We start from the raw sequence: 10,652 nt of genomic DNA on the forward strand, positions 1-10,652 counted from the left end.
AAAGGCCTGTACTTGTGCAGCCCCACAAGGGGTAAGTGTAGCATTATTAAAACAGGAGGAATTTAATTGATGGGAATTCTTGCTCAGTTGCAAAGTCCTTGATATGAAGCTTAGAACTTCACTATAATTAGCAGCATCAGTCTCTCCCAAAGTTTAAATTTAGTGCTTTGGGATGATTGTGAGTACGTTTACCATCATGGTTTTTCATGAAAGTGTTGCTAGCTTACGGTCAAACTACACAGCACCTTATTTTTTGGCAGTTTGGGTCTTTGCTTCTCCCACAGCCTTATGGGAGCTGTGGGGTATATTTTAAGAAATAAGGTAAAGGTATCCCCTGTGAAAGCACCGAGTCATGTCTGACCCTTGGGGTGACGCCCTCCAGCGTTTTCATGGCAGACTCAATACGGGGTGGTTTGCCAGTGCCTTCCCCAGTCATGACCGTTTACCCCCCAGCAAGCTGGGTACTCATTTTACCAACCTCGGAAGGATGGAAGGCTGAGTCGACCTTGAGCCGGCTGCTGGGATTGAACTCCCAGCCTCATGGGCAAAGCTTTCAGACGGCTGCCTTACCACTCTGCGCCACAAGAGGCTCATGACTTTAAGAAATAGTGGGAGCCCAATTAGCTCACAACTCCTTGCATACTGAGTCAAAATGGCCCCAGGAGGAAGTTACTTGCATAGCTTTGGCATGGCACCTGGAATATTCTGAGCATGTGATGCTCCAAAGTTATGTAAAGTTATGCAAATAACTTCTTGCCTGGGCCATTTCAGCTTGGGAAAATGGCTCAGAGGGAGAGGCAGAATTCCTTCTTTAGACACAACAGTTCTGAACTGAGTTGGGCTCCTGCCAGTTTTTGAAATGACAGTCACTGCAGGTGCTATTCAGGTGAGTCAAGTTCAGGAAATCTGGCCCCAACTTGCCATTGCATATATTGTGTCATTTGGCATTAAAGAGTCTGGTATTTGGGGAAAGAACTGTATTGTTTCCTTCCTTGCGATGGATAGTCAACTGAGGGGTGATTTCGCCTATAGGGGTGCTGAGACGTTAGATGAGTGCTTAGCAAACAGGTATAAGAGAGACAAAAGTTTTCTGTTTTTGAAGCTGGAGAGAGAAGGAAGGACAGAGATCCTCAAGCTGATGGAATGTCAAGACGTACTCCTGGGGATGTGCAACCTTGTAGCAGTGCCTGTGTTTTCCTCTGTTTTTGCTGGGCTGGCGTAATGGCAAATGAAAGGGAATATTACAAAGACAACGTAAGTCTCCGCTGTTATTCTAGTACAAAAGAAACTGAGAATACCATCCTAGGCAGAATTACTCCAGTCTAAACCAATGGAAATGCATGGGTTTAGACAGGAGTAATTTGGCATAGGTTACACAGTGAAAATGATACCAGTGCCTCTGGAGTCTTGCACAGAGAAGTGGGAACTGGGAGTAAAAATGTTTTGCAGAGAAATTGATGATGAAATATGTGTCTATTGATTGTAGAATGAAATGTGCTATAAAGATAAAACACCCTGTAGATGAAACTAAACTCAGATTGGGACGCTGGTTCAACAGAGCTAGGAGCAGAGGAAGCATATTACTGAACTTCCCATCTGCCAGTTGTATTCACTCACTGTGTAATCCACTTTGAGGCCAAGTGAAAAAGATGGACTATGAATGAATGAATGGATGGATGGATGAATGACACATTCGTTAGAATGCTAGAGGCATTCTCAAAGAGAATGCTCAAATGCCACCAGAAGTTCTACAGATCTTGTTCTGCTGGGTGAAACTGCAAAAGCAAGAAAGTCATCAAACAACTGTGAGGGTTTACTGCTTGGATGGATGAGTGTGATCTCTTGATGACTCCCAGATGGGGAAGCCTCCTATAGCATCACCAGTTCCTTCCCCATTATGTTTACCAGGTGCCTGCCTCTGGCAGGTGAACTTATTCTCCTACCCTCAATTGTCCATACTTTGACCAGTAGAGCAATGAGTAGAAAAAAGGAGAGAATGGTGTCTTGGATGTTGTGCTTCCAGGAGAATTCCTAGAGTGTCATGCGGTGGGAGAAGTGGATTTGCCAGTTCCCAGGTGGTGGCTCAGATCTCCTGGGATTACAACTAATCTCCAGGCAACAGAGATCAGTCCACCTACAGAAAATGACCACTTTGGAATGTGGACTGTGTGGCACTGTAATTCATTGGTCCCTCCCCTCCTCAAATCCTGCCCTACCCAGGCTCCACTCCCAAAATCTCCAGGTCTTTCCCAGCCCAAGAGAGTACTAAGTACCAGTGGCCACACACAATAAAAAGCCGTGTAATAGATTTAGTGCAAATTAAATATATACAGTGCAAAAAGTGCATTGTGATGAGTGAAAATAGTCCATATATATAGTGCAAAATACTGTATTATGCATTGGGGAAAATTATATTTTAAAGGGTCATACTTTGCACTGTACATAGAGAATATTTCACTCATCACATTGCACATTTTTTACTATATATGTTAATCTTTGGTTTGCACACAATCCAGTACATAGCCTTTTCTTTTGTGTGATCTCTGGTACTCTAGTACTCAGCATTCTCCTTGGCTTCTCATGGAAATCTCTCACCCCTTCCCCCTCCATTGTTTTCCAACCCAGATCCCATACCCCTAGGGGGAAGAGTGTGATGTCACTTCTGGGGGATCCCCTCCAGAAATGACGTTACAGTATCCAGAATGCTCCTCCACCCCTCATGAAAGCTCACAAGATTTGTGGGTGTGTGGTTGGCAGCCCGTTTTGTCATGCTTCATACTGAATTTCAAATAACTTCTCAAGGTACTTTATAGTTTAAAATCAAAGCATTAAATTAATATCCTCAAAAATAACAGAACACCACACATACCAACAGGCAGCAGTTCAAATGGGTTAGAAGAGATTAAAGAGATTGGCAGAATGAAGAGATATTCACAGGTCTTCAGTAAGAGGCAAATGAAAGAGAAGGGGATACCTCTAAGGCAGGGATTTCCAACCAGGTGTCCATGAACCTGTGGGGTCTGTCAGAGTTCTGAAGGGAGATGGTATGCGGGGGGGGGGGTCTGGGCTGTCTTCTCAGCTATTCTTTATGGCCTACATGAGGATGAACTGCCATAGTAGTAGTAAAGGCAGGGGGAGGGATCAAAAGGAGGGCAAAGGGTGTGGGTAGTGATGTCACTTCCAGGGATGTGCCAGGAGGTGTGGCCAGCTTACATCACTTCTGGGGTTCCTCAAAGTCTGAGAAATTATTTCAGGGACTCCTCCGTGGTCAAATGTTGGAAAAACGCTGCTCTAAGGGGTGTGAACAACCATTTTTAAAAGGCCTGTTCTTAGTCACTCTTAGCACCCTCATTGGTTGGGCTTCTGAGCAGGACTGCATTGATGGAGTGGAAAGGTTCATAAGGGAAGAGACAATATTCTTGGCCCAGCATCTTAAAGCGCAAATCAACACCCTAAAACAATAGAGTTTCTGGAAATTCCTAGAAAGGCAATCTTGTCACTTCCGGGTTTCCCCCAGAAGTGACCTAAAGCCATTGCGTCACTATCTATTTTTTTCTTCATTTTCCGCTTGCTGACTGGCAGCATCAGTAGGTGTGTGTGTTTGTGGGGGGAGGGGGGGTGATGATGGTGGGATGTCTCCTGCCATGGTAGGAGACTTAGAAACCTTAAGTCCACTACCACTGAACCACTAGGATTGGCAGCTCTAGGATAGGAAATTCCTGGAGATTTGGGAATAGAGCCTGGGAAGGCAGAGTTTGGGGAAGGGTTTATGCTCAGCAGGGATGCAATGCCATACAAACCACTTTCTAAAGCTGCCATTGTTGTCATCCAGGGATCAGTTGTAGGTAATTCCAGAACTCCAGTCCCATCCCTAGGGGTTGGCAACCTTGGCTGCAGCCTACAATGCATAGGACTACACTCTGTCCCTTCCCAGCAGGTGAATATCTTCACACAACACCAAATTAACTAATTTATTATGACAGGGTGGTTGTGTGTCTCCAATTGGGGGAAGCTCTACTCAGATTACTATATGACTGAGTAGCTGGAATAAGCCCCACCTCTTTCATCTGCACATCAGGCTTCCTAGAGTGCAGCCTTTTAAATTAATTACCCTTAATATTGTTTTAATTGCAAAATTTAAGAGGTTCAGAAACCTTAATTTTATGTTTTGAGCACAATCCCTATGTATCGTATCTATTTGTGGAAACAATTTTAGCTTTTAATTGTTTCATGCTTCCTGTATAGAATAATAACTCAAACGCTTGATCTCTTTCTCTCTCTCTCTTTTTTTTGGAAATATTTAATAACTAAATGTGGCTCATGTTGTGCAGTCTATTATGTTCAATGTGAGTTCCTATCGGCTATAACAAATGGGCCCTTGCACGTTTCCTTTCTCCAGCCAATAAAGCCTTTGCCAAAAAAGATATCTGGCCTTGGCACAATAACCATCCAGGCTAACCCATACCAAATGCCTACAGGAAGAGACTAGACTTTGCTGTTCTTCAGAAGGTGAAAATGGACAGTGCTAAAAGTGTCTCACAAGGAAATGAGCTCTAAAGTCTCCCTGCCACTAGAAGACGCCAACACACAACACTATCAGCTGAATGACTCCATGGGCAAAAGCATACAGTAGGTTTTCTCTCGAATGATTGAGTACACAGTTAGATTCAGGTCTAGAGGTGTGAGCTTTCAAAAGAGTGGTGACTCTCAGAAGCACATAGTGTTAAAATTCTGTTGGTCTCTAAGATGCCACTGCCCTGACCTTGATAGCCCAGGCTAGCTGGATCTTGTGAGACCTCAGAAGCTAAGCAGGGTTGGGTATGGTCAGTTTTGGGATGGGAGACCACCAAAGAATACCAGGGGCACGAGACAGAGGCAGGCAATAGTAAACCATCTCAGAACATCTGTTGTTTCATTGGTGTATATATACATAGAATCATAGAGTTGGAAGGGTACCTGGATGTAGATTACAGTAGACTCTAATGACCAAGAGAGAGCTTGAAGAACCTCAATCCCAAACTGTTTGGAGCTTTAAAAGTCAACTGGCACTTTGAACAGGCCCTGAATGAATCTATTTGCAGCATGAATGAATGACATTTATAGCGATCGAACACCAATATTTGCTGTATTTATTGCTTGCCTTTTCTGTTTTAGACTCCAGGCAGATTGCAGGATATGAAATAATGCCATCAACCAGTGGGGAATGCAATGGCACCAAGATGAGAGAATGATACAAACAGCATAAACAAGGCAGGTATAAGACAGTGAGGGGCGGTATTAATTTAATGAATGAATTAATGAATGAATAATAAATATTACTAAATAAGAGATGGAGGCTGTTGCGGCTATGTGACCCAGCTGCTGCTCCTGTTCATTATTGAGTAATCGATTGAAAAGGATGTATACTCAGATGGGAACCTGAGAGAACTATGACTGGCCCCAGGTCACCCAGTGGGTAGGCTTCATGTGGAGGATAAGTAGGGAATCAAACCCGGTTCACCAGATTAGACTCTATTGCTCTTGACCACGACATCACAGTTGCTTTCTTGTGCCAACCTTGTGTTGTGGGATCGATCCCCCTTTCCTGAGTGTCCCCCAGTCTGACAAGGGTACTCTCTGGACTGACAAAAGCCTGACTGGCTGGCACAGTACAGGCCTCTACCCCCAGTTCCTGTGTGTTCCCCTAAACTCAGGTGGTGAGCATGCATTCAGCAGGAGGAAACTACAATGGGGTGAGGAAATGACATAAATTTATCCAAGCAAAGGTTGGATACACACTTTTCTTGGATGCTTTGGGATGCTTAGGGCTGATCCTGCGTTGAGCGGGGGGTTGGACTAGATGGCCTGTGTGGCCCCTTCCAACTCTATGATTCTATGTATCTGAGGAAGCTTGTGAGTAAAGGTAGACCTACACTGAGTGCGACTTTGAACAGGCTAAGATGAAAATCCATATGCTCTGTGGTGAAATTATGCCACTGAGACAGGAACAATAGCTCTGAGGTACTTGAGGGAGAGCGCTACTTTCCCCAGCTACTTTTCCATTCTATTTGAAGAACTCCTCAGCATAATGTGAAACTTTGCATATTTCTGCACCAAAAAAAGATCAAAGGAAAAAGGAGGGGAAAGAGAGAAGAAATGAATGACCACTGGACATACACAAGGCTTTTTCTCCACTGTAAAATCAGTTTTTCACTCCAACCCTTTATTCCACTGCTATTTCCCATTCGTGATTTATTAGATTATACCTGTCTGAATGATGAAAATGGGAAAGCTTTTACCAAGTATGTATATCACAGGAACGCAGCCATTATGTACACTGTACTGAATGTTTTTACCCATACATATACTGCGGGGCCATTAATTTGAAGACTAAGTACAGGTCTCTGTTTAAAAACCCACAAGATGGGCAACAAATCATAAAACTGGCAAAGTAAATGTATGCTTTAGAACCATTTTTCCTCAAACCTTTGAAGATACCAAGAAACATCAGCCGACTGATTTTAAATCCAGGTTATATGGGATCAGTTAGCTCTTTGGAACAATATAAATGCTAGGGAGGGACCAAGTAGAAAGCCAGCAGTGTTAAACCAACTCAGGAAGGAAGAATCTATTAAAGTAATGTGTGGGAAACAATTCTCTGCTGGAGCAGAAAGAAAATATGTGGGGAGAAAAACAATTTTCAAGCAAATTTGTTTGCAATATATTAATTCAACTTTTCAAGGTAGGAATATTGGCACTATCTCACTACTCTTCCTAGCAACATCTGAAGCTTTCCTTCAGTCTGAGCCTTCCTCCGATGTTATATCCGACAAAGAGCATTAACTCTCAAAAGCTTATCTCAGGCTGTCTTAGCCAAGGTTTCATGAAACCCTGAGATTTCTTGATGGCCCTGGAAGGGTGACCTGAATGCGTAAGAGTTGATTAATTATATACACATTTAAACATGTTTAACATTTATCGGGTGATACACCCACATACGATCATGTCAACCCCCAACTTCCAAAATGCCAATGATGGGACTGGAGGGGGTGGGAAGGGGAGGGGCCTCAGGTGGGCGTGTCCGCAGCTCTGCTTCCCAAACATATTCTGCATGATCACACCACTTCTGGGGTTTCTCGAAGCCTGAAGAATATTTCAGGGGTTTCTCAACAGTAAAAAAGTTGAAAAAGGCTGGCTTATACCCTAGAAAGAGCCTCTTGTGGTGCAGGGTGGTAAGGCAGCAGAAATGCTGTCTGAAGCTGTCTGCCCATGAGGCTGGGAGTTCAATCCCAGCAGCTGGCTCAAGGTTGACTCCGCCTTCTATCCTTCCGAGGTCGGTACCCAGCTTGCTGGGGGGTAAACAGTAATGACTGGGGAAGGCACTGGCAAACAACCCCATATTGTCTGCCATGAAAAGGCCGGAGGGCATCATCCCAAGGGTCAGACATGCCCCGGTGCTTGCACAGGGGATACCTTTACCTTTATACCCTGGAAAACTGGCTTATACCCTAGAAAACTGCAAACTTAAATGGACTCCGGGGAATGGTAGAGGACAGGAAGGTCTGGAGGATCATTGTCCATGGGGCCGCGATGGGTCGAACATGACTTCGCACCTAACAACAACAACACTCTACAATACATGTTGATCTTTAAGGTATGTACATGATAATAAGGAAAACAAACAGAAACCATACAATGGCACCAAAAAGAATATCTCAGCCTCATATGTAATGACAATTGTAATGTTCTTGTACAATACGTTGCCCCCCCCCGGGGGGGTCCGAAGCATACATCACCTCTCCCCTTCTCTATCGCCTTGGTAGGTGGGCTTGGAATGGGATTGTGGCCGCTATGTTGGGAATTTTTAATGTCTTTTAATGGGGTTTTAAGACTGCTGTTACCCGCCACGAGCCTATCCAGGGAGTGGCGGGAAATAGATATAATAAATATAATAAATATAATAAATATAATAATAATAATAATAATAATAATAATAATAATAATAATAATAATAATAATAATAATAATAATAATAATAATAATAATAATACCACCCAGAATATTAGTGTGGGGGGAAAATCACTTGGTCGACTAAAGGGGCAAAAAGGAAACTTAAATACTACTCCCTATCCTTTCCTCTTCACCTCTTAATAATTGGGGGAGGGATGGGATTTTTAGCTGCCATGTTAGTAGATTGATGTTTTAATGGGAATTTTAATGGGATTAGTTGTTGTGACCCGCCTCGAGCCTATCGGGAGAGGCGGGAAATAAATCTAATAATAATAATAATAATAATAATAATAATAATAATAATAATAATAATAATAATAATAATAATAATAATAATAAAATAAGCAGGCCATGCCATGTCAGACTTCTCAGTTTTGTACAGGATGAGATTTTCCAGGATGAGAGACCCAGCTTGGTGTAGTGGTTAGGAGCACGGAATTCTTATCTGGTGAGCCCGGTTTGATTTTGCGCTCCCCCACATGCAGCCAGCTGGGTGACCTTGGGCTCGCCATGGTACTGATAAAACTGTTTTGACCGAGCAGGGATGTCAGCGCTCTCTCAGCCTCACCCACCTCAAAGGGTGTCTGTTTTGGGGAGAGGAAAGGGAAGGTGATTGTAAGCCACTTTGAGACTCCTTCAGGTGGTGAAAAGCAGTATATAAGAACCAACTCTTCTTCTTCTTCAAAGCACTGTGAAGCTGACCAGGGCATTTCCCTCCCCTCTCTGGGCTACCTTAGGAGTGGGCGGGACCATGGGACAGGCCCTGTTCATCCCTGCAGTGTGCTAAGGCAACTCGGAAGAATCCGTATTCCCTTAGCCTGGGGCTTCTGGGGCTTGATTCATGCCAAGCCTGGGAGGGCAGCAGCTTGGTGGCATCATCATATGGAAGCGGGGATTTGCCCCGCTTCCATATGGCTGTCCTCTCAGCCTTTTCCACTCGTGCAGAATCAACCTGACCGACTCAGAATAGACTCAGAATGTCTTCCCTCGGTCACTCAGCAGAATATCAAGTCCTATGCAGCTGTTGTTGGCTAGTCAGATGGCTCAGAGCAGACTGTAGCTCTGGTTCAGTCTGCTTTGTGAGGATCTTTAACCCTTCACTAACCGCTACTCTAGTTTCAGCACTTAAAACCTTAATTCAGAGGCAGTAAATCTTTGAAACCCAATGCTAGGAGGCAACAACAGAGTAAGTCCCTCGCCCTGTTTGCTGACTCTCCTGGGAAACTGGTTGGCTGATGCATGAAACAGGATACTGAGCTAGATGGACTACTTGTCAGTTTCAGCATGGCTCTTCTTCGGTTCTTAAAAAGGAACTGACCCAATATTGACTTTGCCATGATTAAAAAGAAACCTCCAAGTTCCTAATCACTTTGGTAATGTCTGAACTGCATCCAATCTAACATTTAATTTAATCTTAGGACTTTAGTGCTGCAAATGGAAGCTGTTTTGTACTTAAAGCCCCTGTAACAGTATTATTATCCACAAATCTGCTCATAAATGTTTTGGCAACTGACATCAAAAATTAACTCCAGAGGAGGAAGCCATGAGGATGAAAACATTTCAAATCACGTCACTCATCGGCATCTCAACTCATCCTGCAAAACTACCTTTTGAAAGAGGTAATTGTGATGTTTAATCTCTGCACATTTCAGCAACAGAATTTTTTTTGAATGAAAAAAGAATACCTCCTGGAAATGAAAAATACCTTTGAACCACCAAGTTGAATCCTCATGCAAAGCAGAGCATCTATAGCATAACCCATCCTATTCTTGGTTTCAGTCAAAAGAACATGAAACAGATTTTTTTTCTTTTTAAACATCTTAAGAGATGGAGAGTTAAAAAAAATAGCATGAATAATTTGAACCGTTATATCTGAAGCTTTATGAATTTACTAAAATACTAATACCCTGCCTTTCCCAATCACTCCCTGACCCATAGAGCCATTATCAAAATGCTATGAAACAACTTCTTCCCTATTAACTTGGGTAGATGCTGATCCTTTTTCCTCTTTCACTTATTATCACAAATGTCCCAGTCCAATGGCGTGCAATAGGAAAGGTGGGGATTTTAAAGAGTTATTTAAAGATAGTTAAAATTAAAATCCTACTGATCAACTGTTTGGTAAAAAGGAAAAACTAAGAAGAATCCTCCTGAGATGTGAAATTTTCACTTTTTCAAAAGGGCTCTGTGAATGCCATCCCAGCTGTTTATTTATTTAAGTAATTAATTTATATTTCAATTTGTATCCCGACACTCCAAGGCAAGACTCATGGGGAGTAACAGTAATTGAACCAACATTAAAATTCCCTAAAACAATATAAATTCCATTAGATAAAACCCTCACTTAGGGGCAAAAATTCCCAGTTGTGGGGAAAATGTTCATAAAAGAAGAGTTGTTTTTTTATGCCGCTTTTCTCTGCCCGAAGGTGTCTCAAAGTGCCTTACAGTCGCCTTCCCTTTACTCTCCCCACAACAGACACTCTTTGAGGGAGGTGAGGCTGAGAGAGCTCTGATATAACTGAACAGCTTTATCAGTGCTGTGGCAAACCCAAGGTCACCCAGCTAGCTGCATGTGGAGAAGGAGCGGGGAATCAAACATATGTACAAGCAGTCCCCAGGTAACTGGGGATATCTGTGTGGAAATTTTTACTTCTCCCTACTTT

Source organism: Paroedura picta, chromosome 4 (assembly GCF_049243985.1).
Source record: "Paroedura picta isolate Pp20150507F chromosome 4, Ppicta_v3.0, whole genome shotgun sequence".
NCBI classification, from domain to species: Eukaryota; Metazoa; Chordata; class Lepidosauria; order Squamata; family Gekkonidae; genus Paroedura; species Paroedura picta.